Source organism: Camarhynchus parvulus, chromosome 9, assembly GCF_901933205.1.
Source record: "Camarhynchus parvulus chromosome 9, STF_HiC, whole genome shotgun sequence".
Classification (NCBI taxonomy): domain Eukaryota; kingdom Metazoa; phylum Chordata; class Aves; order Passeriformes; family Thraupidae; genus Camarhynchus; species Camarhynchus parvulus.
Window position 1 is genome coordinate 9,972,968 of NC_044579.1, and position 12,112 is coordinate 9,985,079.

General features: G+C 49.5%; 1 protein-coding gene across 6 annotated transcripts in view; it reads left to right on the plus strand.

Annotated features, from left to right (window-relative positions):
* The first annotated feature begins 546 nt into the window (after positions 1-546).
* The window catches only part of LPP (LIM domain containing preferred translocation partner in lipoma), a 318,899-nt gene continuing 307,333 nt past the window's right edge, over positions 547-12,112 (plus strand). For 5 of the 6 annotated variants that reach the window (XM_030954777.1, XM_030954781.1, XM_030954780.1 and 2 more), the window contains exon 1: positions 1,014-1,074. The gene's annotated coding sequence lies outside the window, so the exon portion shown is untranslated. Of the gene's footprint in view, positions 693-1,013; positions 1,075-12,112 lie in introns of those variants that run through there. The other variant, XM_030954778.1, reaches the window with a different exon arrangement.

Sequence of the window (12,112 nt, forward strand, 5' to 3'; positions counted from 1 at the left end):
AAAACAATCACACTCAACATCCCAATTTATTTTAATTGCAGTCCTTGGAAAAAGCCAAAAAACAATCAAACAGAAAGCAATCAGAAAATAGTTTCCCTTCCCCCTGTCCTTAGTATTTGCAACAAGTCTTGTTTTGAATCTGTGAACAGGCAGCTCCTTTGGAACTCCCTGCACCTTTTTCACCTCTCCTCACCTTGTTCTTTGCCCCAGCTGGGGAACAACAGATTAAAAGCTGGTTGCAGAAGCACCGAAAGACTCAAAAGGAGCCCTGGACAAAACTTCCCTGTGAAAAGTTGGATCCTGCAAGCCACACGGTGCATTTCTGGGCCTATGGCTCTCCTGGCTCCGGGATGCAGAGCACAAGGTGATGCTCACAGGGTCGGGGCCGCCTCCAGCCCCGTCCCCCCCCGCCCCGGTACCGGGAGCCGCTGCCGCCCGTCCGCCCCCAGCCGCGGCGCAGCGCAGCCCCCTCCCGCCGTGCGGCCGCCCCGGCCCCGGCCCCGGCCCCAGCCCTTACATGGACAAATCTGCCTGCAGGGAAAGGCAGGAATTTGGGCCCTTGACGTCAGCCGCGGGCAGAGCGCGGCAGCCCGGCAGAGCGGGACGCAGCGGCCGCCGCTTTTGCTTTTTGTTCCGGGGCCGTCCCGCCGAGCTCGGGGCCGCCGGCCGCCCCTCCCTGCGCCCCAGGGGAGGTAAGGGCCGGGGGGGGTGCGAACGGAGAGATGCGGGAGGCGAGAGCGGCGCGGCCGGGGGGATGCGGGGAGGCTGGCGGACCGGAGGCAGGCAGGGAGGGAGGGATGTGCGGGGCGGAGCGCGGGAGGGGCTGCCCAGGGGACGCGGCGGTAGCGGCGCGGGGGTTCCGGGGCCGGGAGAGCGGGAGGGGCCGCCGGGGCACGCCGCGGGGCAGGGGCACGGAAGGGGCCGCCGGGCGGAAGGAAGGGGCCGGCGGCGGGGCCGGGGGCGGGCGGTGCGGGGCGGCCGCGGGGGGCGGTCCCGGTGCCGCCCCCGGCCCGCCCCTCGCCACCTCCTCCCGCCGCCGCCGCCGCGCTCGCCTCCGCTGCCTCCTCCCCCGAGGTATTGTTGCAGATAATAACTTGCCCCCTTCCTCCCCCCACCCCCCGTCCGCCCGCCGAGGCAGCTGTGCCACAGCTGGAGCCCCCGGCCGGGGCGGGGGAGCGCTGCCGGCCGCCCGGGGGCCGCCCTGGCTCCTCCCTCCGCCCGGGGCGCCGCGGCCGCCGGAGGGGCCGGCCCGGTGCGGTGCGGGCTCGGCCGCGGGGCGGGAGCTGCGCCGGGCCCGGGCCAGGGGAGCTTCCCTGGTGCCCGGGCGGCCCCGGTGCTCGGCTCCCGGCCGGTGTCGGCGGGCGGGGTGAGCCGGGCCGGGCCCCCGAGCGGGCGGACAGTGCCGCAGGTGCACCTGGCCCGGGCGGCGGCTGCCGCGGCCCCGCCCCGCCGCCCGCCGACCCCCGGCCGCGGCTCGTAGTAAATAATAAGTTGAGTAAAGCTCCGGCAGCTTTTTATATGCCGGGGGAGGCCCTGCCTTCCCCACCAGGTAAGGACGGAAAAGTTTCCCACACCCTGACGTCACCCACGGCTTTTTTTTTTCCTTTTTTTTTAGCATAAGTTTTTTTTTGCCCTCCCCCTTTCTTGCTCTCCTCTTTTGAACAGGCAAACCGTACTCCTGCCATTGCTCAGGAGCACTCCCCGCGCCCCGGGGCTGTGCTGGGAAGCCGGCAGTGCTCCCGAGGAGGCGTTGATGAAGCAACTCCTGCCTAATTGCTCTGCCTCCGGTACCTCGAGGTGCAGCTTGGCCCTGCCGCTGAAACAAACGAGAGTTGGCTTCTCCTGCTTTGTTTTGATTATTTTTTGTTTGTTTCTTTTTTCCTACACCTGTAGGAATTGACTTTTTAGCCCAGTTGTGTTGTTCTTGAGTTAGTTTCTTGTCTATTTCTTTCTGTTTTGCTAGGCAATTGGTACACAAAAGTTTAAGGAGCTTGCAGGAGCCATAAAACCTGCTGATGTGTCTCCCTGCACATCTGCAACACCTTGGTCCCTCTGCAAAAAGGGGTTTTGACCCATGCAAAAAAGGAAGGTCTCACATAGAAGCCACAACTGTTTTTGGGCACATTCCAGGATTTCTAACTTACTTACCTGTAGAGTTTGTGCGTGTACATTCCAGGAGTGATTTCTGGGGCAAGAGCTGAGAGAGTGGGGAGTGTCTGGGAGCTGGGGGATACTGCAGGTGCCAGCTCACCAAGTAATTAGAGAAATGGGATATTAGGAAAGTATGGGAACATGCAAAGCTGGAGAGGAGGACACAGCATTTCATCTCTGTGTTAATAATGTGGCTGTGTTCTTGGTGAAAAATGTTGGCTGCTGTCCTGTGTGTAGTTCAGCCTGCTGTGCAGCAGGACAGTTTAGGGATGTGGGGGACTTTCTAATTATTCCCCACTGTTGCTGAAGCAGGACTGGCCCACACAAGGATAAATAATTCTCTGTGATTTCCCTTGGGAAATATGTGTGTCTGTGGATAAAGATTTATTGTTGAAAATTACTCTCTGTCTGTTGGCTTGGTCTGTCTCACCCTGCCCACCCCATGACCTTACAGCCTATTGCTCCTAAATTTATTAGCTCTGTTATTCCCCTATTTCAATTGTTTAGCCTTTGTTGGAGGTTTTTCCCTGCGGGATGGGCTACCAGCAGCCCATGGTGTGGGTGGTGGCCACAGAGCCACCTGTCAGCAAACTCCTACCCTCCCTGTCAAATCCTGCCTTTAACTTTGTTACGATGCAGGTGCTGCTAATGGGCCCTTCAGGCCTGTTGCCGTTGTTCCATAGATGGTTTTCCTTTACTTGTTTTATTCAGGTTTTCTTTTTCCGCCTGGCTCAGCTTGCGTGGGCTGGGAAAAACTGCCAGATCAGGGACACCTGGGTCCAGCAGAGCAGCAGCAGTAAGTTGCCATCAGTAATAGTCCTGTAGAGAGATGCTGTGTAGTGGTAGGAGACCTGCATCCCAAAAGTCACTCCCACTGTGTGTGTAGTGTGGCCGTGGGCACACAGGCTGTGTGTGTCCCATGTTGCCAGCAGTCCTGGTTGGTGGCATGTAGCCCTTGTATGCTGTCTGGGTAAGCTCCAGGGTGGAAATGAAATATGTGTCCAGGAAAATGAAGCTAGAACTGTCTCATTCAAGTTTCTTTAGGTGCAGCTCCAAGCTGCTCTGAATTGCTGATGTTCAGTCTCCATGGTGCCTGGGTCACTGAGAATTACTGCTCTGTCTTGCCAGCCCTCATTGCCTGGTGTGGTTGGTACTGGTGGGGCAGAGATGCTGGTATCGAGCTGGAAGAAAAACTCCAATTCCTGTTTCACAGAGGTGAGATTTTTACCTTTGGAACACGTTTGGAGATCAGCCTGGATGTCAGGGCAGGATGCAGGTGAGCTTGCCCATCTCAGTGCGGGTTCCAGCTCTGTGAATCCTTTCTCTTATTTGTGTTTGGTGGAGAGTCACCCAGCTTTAGGGGATAAAAGTATTGAATGATGTTGTCTGTGATGTGCTGTTGTGAAACCGGGAAAAACGGGCAAAAGCCTGACTCTACACTGGCAGGTCAAAAGTGATATTTCGGTCTTGAGGACCCAAATGTGGTTAATTTACCTGTCTTGTCTCGTGGAAATTTGTAGAGCGCATTGTATTTCCAAGTTGGATTCCCCTGAGAAACACCTTCATCTGTGCAGCGTTAGTGAGGTAATGGGCACAATGAGGAGCTGGTGCAGTGTAATTCAAGCTTTCAAGCAGTGTAATGACAGATTCAGGTGTGTATCCCTTGTAAAGCACTTGTTTCTCTAGGATATTCAGGGATGAAGCCCCAGAGCTGGACTAGTGAGTTTTGCAAGGTACTTAGTAGTGTTGGTTGCAGTCTCAGGGGAGCTTGAGTGCTTTTACATATATTATCATTAGTATGTATTTTTAATTATAACTTCTAGTAAGAATTATGGTGTGGTGGTTCATGCTTAGAGATGCCATTCTGTTTTGAAGCCTGGCTGTTGCCTTGTTTGTTAAAATCACCTGCCTTACTATAAAACTTAAGTAATACTATTGTGATCTGTCAAACTTTGTTACGCAGTTTTGGAGAGGGATAATAAGAATGGCTGGGAGCTGGAAAACTTGAGGGAGTTTTATGAACAGTATGGGATCACTCCTATTGAAAGGACACAGGTTGGAAAGGTGTCAGAGAAACAGTGAGTGCTGTGGAAAAGGGATGTCTATTCCTCTGTAAAAATGAAAACCAAGGTGAAAGTGGTCGATTCAAAATGGAGAAAGTTAAGTGCTTTTCAGTGTAACTAATGGTGGCATTTGTCATGCTGAATGTTGCTGAGAACAAGTTTAGCCAAGTCTGAAAAGAAGATGGGTGGGTTGTATGAGTGTCAGGTACTTTGAGAGTTGTACCAGCCTGTGGTGGTGCCTGTTGTATCAAAAACATCTAATTGGAAAGAAGAAACAGTTTCATGTAGGTGTCCATGAAGCATCTCTGGCTGACACTAGATAGACACAGATAGAGAAAAGCAGTAGCTTGGGTGGATGACAAATTGTTCCAAGAACAGTTTCCGTGTGTCTGTGGAAACAAATACCCTCAGGGTGCCCACAGTGGTTTCTCTATTGCTCTGCCCATCGTGGTTGTGCGAACAATACATTCTCAGTGGCTTTTCTTGCTTCTCAAGCTTCTGAAGGCCTGATCCACGCAGCTCTGCCTTTCTCCTACTGAGCTCTTCTCTCCCTGACATGGCTTTGAGAAACACTTGCACACTCTGCTCTGGCTGGCCCCAGATGCTGGGTTTCACCTTTTAACTGATTGTCCAGGCTCTGGTGTGCTCTGTGGCAGCCCTGCTAAGGTGGAACGAAGTCCCTCTGAATGCATGGAGAGGTTTTAAAGATGGCATCAGGATGGTGGAGAAATATACACTGGCCAAGAGTAGGTCCCTTCCAGATCAGGATATTCTGTGTGTGCTTTTTAGGTACTTTGTTTTTGATGGGGAGAGTAAGATGAATGCAGAGTCCATGTGACCCAGCAGAAGTCTGTGATTCAGCAACTGTGTTTGCTGTGTGCACATGTGAGTGTGACAGTGATGCTCCTGTCTGCAAGACAAGGTCCTCCACAGCCAGTCTTTCCCCCCAGTAGCTTCCTCATCTCCCTTTGCTCTCGCTCTTGTATCAGTGTAGTTCTGTGAAAAGCTAGAGAGATTACTGCAATTGCAGCCAGAGCAGAGGAGGAACGAGCAAAGGAGATGGAAACCATAAATTATGAAAGGATGTGGGTTATCTGATGCACAGATTCACAAGGAACAATGCCTTTAAAGAGTGTGGGTTATACATAGGAAAATATTTGAAATAACTTTACAAACAAGGGTTCCAGAGGAGGGATTGGAGGGAAGATCTTGTGTTTGGTGTCCACGTGTGCATTGGAGGAGAGAATCAGAAAAGTTTGAAGAACTTAGTGTTTTTCTCTTTCTGATTTAGGAAGCTCTTTGTTTTGCAAAATAGAAACAAACAGAGAAAAGAAAACAACAAATCAAACCGAAAACCACAGACCAGAAAAAAACCCCACAAAACATTAAAGCTTTGAGAGCTTATGCCTGCCTGAGAAGCAGAGTTTAACAGTGTTGGTTCTTTTCATTCATCCTGCTCGTGGGCATGGCAGGCCATGTAAGGCTGGCAATGTTTTCCAGTCCAAACATGAAAAAAACTAAAACCCGTTACCCACACTTAATCATTGCAATCAAGGTTATTGGTAGAGACAGCTCAGTGGAGATTCTGTTTTGATCTCCAAGAGCTGGTTTCGATCAGGTTCTGAGCAACTGCAAGAGCTGGCATGAAAATGATCTTTTTTTTAAGTCACTGTCAGCAAGTCTCTGTCATTTTAGACTGTCAGTATCTGTTGTTGGGATCTGTGGGTGACAGTGACACACACGTGTGAGTCAGAAGAACTCCCAAACTATCACAATATGCTCAGGGAAGGAAAACAAACATCAGTGGAGTTGTGGGCTGCTGATAACCTTTTCTTAGACAATGTTATAAGCTTTTGAGTGTTGCAGGCTGTTAGGATGTTTTCTGTTGCCCTTAATGGCATAAGGGAACCTTGGAGTACTGTGATTCCTCAGCAAACCCATAAACCACTTAGGTTGGTTTGGGGGCAGGGAGGGATGGATGAGCGTCTCTGGCTTATGCCAGTTTTGTTGCTGGGTCCATGAGCCCTCTTTGGGGTTTGCAGATCTGGCTGGGAGGGATTCTGTTTTGTACCTTAGAGAGTTTATGCACATGAGCACCTCTAAGTAGGTGCCATTCAGCTCCTGGCTGCCTTCCTCCCCTTGCTTCTGCTGCTCAGTGATGCTTCAAAGCAGGAAAACTTCCGCCAAATCTTGGATGATTGTGCTGCCAGTGGAATAGTTAGTTGAGATTTAATATGGCCATTATCTTTAGGTAATAAAGTATCAGCTAACTTGCCTTAACTGTCTTGTTTAATGTCTATTAAAAGCCCCACATACTTCACTCACTGGGTGAAATTTAATAGAAGTTCATCTAAGCATTTACTGCTTATTTAATTTAAAAATAAGTTGATGTCCATGACTGGAGTAACAGGCACTAAGGATTTAATTAACATTTAGTAAACTGCCCTGTTAGCTCTGAATTGTACAGTCAGGTCTTGTTTATGCATCAATTTGTAACTACCCTCTCCTTTTTTTTTTTTTTTGGCCATTTGATCTCATTGCGGGGAGCTGGAGTCATCTTCTATTCTCCCTCTGCTCCTGATCTCTTCTCACATGGAGAGCCTGTGTCAGGGCTGTGAGCTGGAATACCACCGAGGAGCCAGGACCCAGCTGCTCAGTTGTGAGACCAGCCCAGACAGCTGGGCAAAGGCAGGTGGGATGGAGGAGACTGAATTGACAGGTTGTCGCACAGGCCTTGAAAAAGGATCTGTGGAGCCCCATGGGCTGGGTAGGGTGGGCTAGAAATGGTCCAGCTTCAAACCTTCCCTTAAATTTGGCTCTGTTATGTTTAAGTAGGGCTATAGGGGTCCTATAGGGCTTTTTTCAGTGGTGTGGCTGCTGCATGGAATTCAGGTGGGTGAGTGTGGAGGAATAGAATGTAAGAAAATAGTGCAGAAGGCAGTCTCACACCTGAGGAGTTGCAGCTGTACTAATCACCAAAGATTAGGAACGGGCCTGCCCTTAATAGGCCATAGCTCTGTCCAATAAGAAGATGAGTGCTACAAAAGAGTGGGTTAGCTGGGTGAAGAGGGGAGCTGGAGTTTGTTGGCTGTGCTGTGAAGAAGAAGTCAGTGCTGCAAGGAGCTGCCCATGAGAAATCAATGAGAAGGTATGGAACTTTTGCAATAAGATGGCAACAGGTGAGGTTTGCTTTTTGGACAGAGAATGTTGGGGTGTTGTTACAGGTGACTTGTGGGTGGTCGTGCTGCAGAGGCTGTGGTGGTTGTAGCCCAGCTGGGGTGGTTTCTGTGTCAGTAATGTGCATGTGCATTTTCAATGTGCTGTGTGCACGTACCCTAAGGAGATCTGTTTCAGCAGTTTATCACCTCACCTTAACAGATTTGAATTACTCCACTTAGTGAGGCATGAATGAAAGCAAGGAGCCTCCCAGATAGTGCAGGCAGCAGCGGCTGGGTTGGGAGAGTGATTGAATTAGCAGCTGATAAGTGGTTGTAGCTCCAGCTGCTGCATCATCACTGCCTCGCTAGCCTGGGTGTCAGTGAAGTCCCTGTTCGAGCTCTTTGCTGAGGGACATCAGCTGGCTTGGATTTGACACACCTTGTTGTTTGAGACAGGGACTTGATTTGCTTATCGTGGGTTTGGGCAAACCTTGAGAGATACCTCAAGGTATTACTGTGGCCAAGACAAGCCTATAATCTGGATATCCCCAGAAAAAAATGAATAGTGATTGTGGCAGCCACGTGGCAAACCTGTAGTTGTTAAAAGAATGGTGTTAAAGTTGCAAAGTCCAAAGCTATGAAATGCCAGAATGAAGGTCCTTGAAACCTTAATTTCAGCCTCCCCTGCAATCAGGTTTTATGATATAGCCACTTAATTGCCAGAGCACCTACTCTTTGTGCCCAGAGTGGAAGGTGATATTTAATGGGCATCTATTCGGTTGCTTTTCTCTTTGTGCAGTGTGTGGCCCCAAGCCTTGTTTACCATGTACTGTTCAAATTTGAGACAGAATGCAGAGTTATTAATTTTATTTTGTGCTTTTCTGGAGCGCTGTTTGCTCTTTCATTGGAGCACTTTGGAAGTTGGAGGAACTATTTTTGTTGTGCCTTCCCAGTGTGAAGGAAAATTATTCTTGCCATTTTACTGGTGGGACACTGAGGCTTGGAGAGGCATGTAACCAGCTGTCTCACATCACCCTTGACACTGAAATCTTGGAGTAAAAAGGAGTTAGACCAGGGTTGTTCTCTTAAGTGTGCAGTCATAACTGATAATAAAGCAAAGAAATGGTTGGGAAGAATTGTTTGTAATTACAGACTGAAGTTAACATCTTTTCTGCTCAACTCTGGAGATTACTCTGAACTGTTCCTTGCACTTATGCTTATCTTCTCCCATATTTCCTGCTGTACCTGCCTCTTATGCATGATCATCATTATCTTTGAGTGGGGGCAAAGCCTGTACTTACCTTGCATGAGTATTAAAATACCTAGCTTAGTGTGGAAGCTGGTCTTTGCCTCTGGCATTTGGAGGCTAGAGCAGCTTAATGCTGTTGGAACTGAAATGTGGTGGTGAGGAGGTCCAGAAATGAGCCACAGAGATGGTTAAGGTCCAGGGGGTATTTATGTATAAAAATATCTTTCAAGGAGTAGAAGTAATGAGGACTTCACATCATCTGCTCGATGCTTCCTCAGTGACTTGTTTTACCATGTAAAGTGTGACTGACATTTTTCAGGGTTGGAGCTTCTTTTAAAGCTTCAGTTGAAGCTTCTTTTAAAGCTTATTCATCACTTCTGATCCTGCAGGCTATTTTTTTGGAGAATGAGAATTATGCCTTCCTTAGCACAGTTTCACTTCGGTGCTTTTTCAGAGAATCCATTTCTTTTTCGAGTTCCTTGGGATGCAGAGCCGAGCTTGGAAAACACGACATTGCATCTTTGCCATTTAAGGAGGTCTTGGTGAACCTTCTGCATAGTAAGTTTGAAATTCAAGTGTATGAGTAATCCAGCTGAACTCTGCAGTTACTTGTGTGCCTGAAGATAAGTGAGTGTTTTATCACTGTCCTGTACCCAAATCCTAACCTGTTCCCAAGGCAGACAGATGGGGAACAAACACAGTGCAGTAGAGATGTCAGGCTTTTTTCCTACTGTAGCATGCAGAGTGACCAGAGCCTCACTGCAGTGAAGAGTCAGCCTTATACAGAGCAGGAGAGCCTACTGCAGACATCTGCAGACTTTTAGCAGTGGCATTAAATGAAGGACTGTGGGGCAGAAGCATATTTTGGAAGTTAGGAATGATGCCTTGGACCACTGCATTGCTGCAGGAATGAGCGCGGGGTTCTTGGCATGTAGCTCCTCTTTGAGTGTGTCTCCCTCTGCATCTAAGGTTTGGGAATGGGGCCAGAGCAGCAGGTGGACTTAAAACAATATAAATGAGCATGTCTTTCTAAAGCACTGCACCCACCCAGGTCCTTGAAGTGTCTGGGTGAAAGGATGGCAGCTCACAGAGTGCCTGTGTGTCTCCTTCCATGGCTTGGCACGGCGTGTTTTGCTCTGTTGTGTGGGAGAACTGTGAACTTGGGGTGTGTGGAGGCTGGGGAAGTTAGTTGAGAAATTTTTAAGGACTACATCGTAGCCTGAGAGAAGGAGCTGTAAGAGCAGAGCTCGTTGCCTTACTACGCATGAGGATCCCTGCAGGGTGTGTTCATTTATAAGTCATTCTGGATGAAGTTACTTACTCCATGCCCTCAATGCGCACACAGCCTACAGGCGGTGTGTTGTGGGCACTGTTCCTACAGCTGGCTATCAGATTTCTCTGAGGATGCAGGGCAGGTGGCTTGATATTACCTCACCTTTGCACTGCTGGGTGTATTGCTGTTCTGTGCTCTGCCCTGGAATGGGATAGAGGGGATTGCTCCAGCGTGTTACAGTGATCACCTGTGCTGCTTGTCCCTGCTCTGTCTGGGATCAGGCCACTCTCTGGGCTCTTGTACTCGGATCCACGTCACCCTGCTTCCCTGGATGCCATGGCCTCAGCCTCCAATCTATAATGATGTGCACACCTGAGGTGGTGTGTTAAGTCTTGGGTTAAGCCATCAAGTGCCAGAAGTCCAAGTGAAAGTGATCTGCTCCAGCTTTGTTGGCTTCAGGGCAGCTGTCTGCCCGCGTTGGCTGTTCCCCATCCCTTGAAGTGCAGTGAGGCACAAGCAACCTGATGGGTTTTTGCAAGAACTCTTGATAAATTTCTTGTGTCTCAGGTGATTTGATTCATGCTTGATTAAGGGTGTGCCCACTTTCATGGGTGGAGCTGGATGTGCAAAGGTAGCTGTGTTATCAGAAAGTCACTGGCTCATCTCATTTAGTTTCAAGTCCCTTGGCAGAAGCACCTGCTAAAGTGGGACTATATTTTGTGTGTTTTAGTTGTGCAAATTCTTCCTGATGTAGAATGAAAGTGATTCCAGGTGCTTTTGATCTCCAGAAGGACAAGACCTATCCATCTAATGAAAGACATGAGTAATACTGGGTATGGTATTGCTATGCTCCTGGGTTCCTTTTGTCCTTTGTTTTTTGGCTCCATATCCCATAGCTGAGATTTTTCTTGTGTTGTCCATATCTCCACATTTTACCAATAGCATCTTGGGCTGGGCCTGGCACTTGTTTTGCTACCTGGAGGAGAGTTGTGAGTCTGGCAAACAGTATGCATCAAATTCCTGTGAAGCCAAGCTCAGAGCACAAGCTGCACCCATGAGGTGATGTCTGGGTCTGAGGAGGTCCTGCCCTGGGAGATGAAGAATGCTGAGAGAAGAGCAGAATGATTGACTTGTGAACATAGTGACTGATTATGAGCAAAGATCAAAAAGATGTAAAAAGTGCTTGTTAGCAGATTGTAACTAAGATAAAGACCTGATAAATATTGAAATGTGTAGAGGAAAGGGAAGCAGTAGCTTCTGAGAGAGAGCAGAGCTGTATGTGTAGGATTTGCAACTTGGTGCAAAGCAATTCTGGGTCATGGGAACGTATGGCTGCTGTGGCTCTGCCACTGATGTCCCTGTGACAAATGTGTGCAGTTCAATCTGGAACCCACTTGGGCTCTTCCTGTCCTTCCTGGGGAGTTCATCTCCCCCATGGCTGTTTATTGCTGCAGTTTCTGAGCTGTGCATACTCGCTGTCTCATTCCTCAGCCCTTACTCACAGGAGGCCTCTGTGTGAGGGAGGGACACCCAAGAGAAACATGAAACTTGTAAAGTCCCTTGCCACGAGGAATTTGGGTGGCTGATCAGCTGCAGCTGGGTGCTGGGGAGCCTGCTGGAGGTCTGTGGGCTGAGGGTGTGATCTGCAGCACTCCAGAGCGTGGGATGGAGCTTGGGGGAAGGTGGTTTTCCCCTGCAAAGGGCAACCCCCATCTGGGGGCTCCTGGTAAAGCTGTGCTGGCCCAGCCTGTTAGCAAAAGTCAGTTGTGCATTTGGATGGGGTAAAGTGGAGGAGGGGAGCAGTATGACTCACTGAAGTTATCAACGACCAGAAGTAGGCTGTAAGCTATAGGGGACACCTCGTGCCTCCATCCTAAAACACTGAAATGTGTCAGGGGAGATACAGCCCTATGTGCAAATACAGTGTGTGGGTTTGGGTTTTGGTCCAGCATTCCCATCCATAAATAGGCCAGCCCTTTCCTTACGCTAGCGTTTGTGTGCACTTCTCAAACATGAACCTGCTAATCCCAACAGATGTTTGGCAGCCTCCAGAGCCCATAAGGAAGTTAAATATCATTGCACTTTGCTAGAGAGATGCCCAGGATTCCAATAACACCTGCTAGAAGATCCCATTGGAGCTGTGTGTGTTGGTGGCTGTGTGGGCTCAGCTCAGCAGGGCACCTGCTGCTGTTGCCTCAGGCTGCTCTGCCACTGTGTG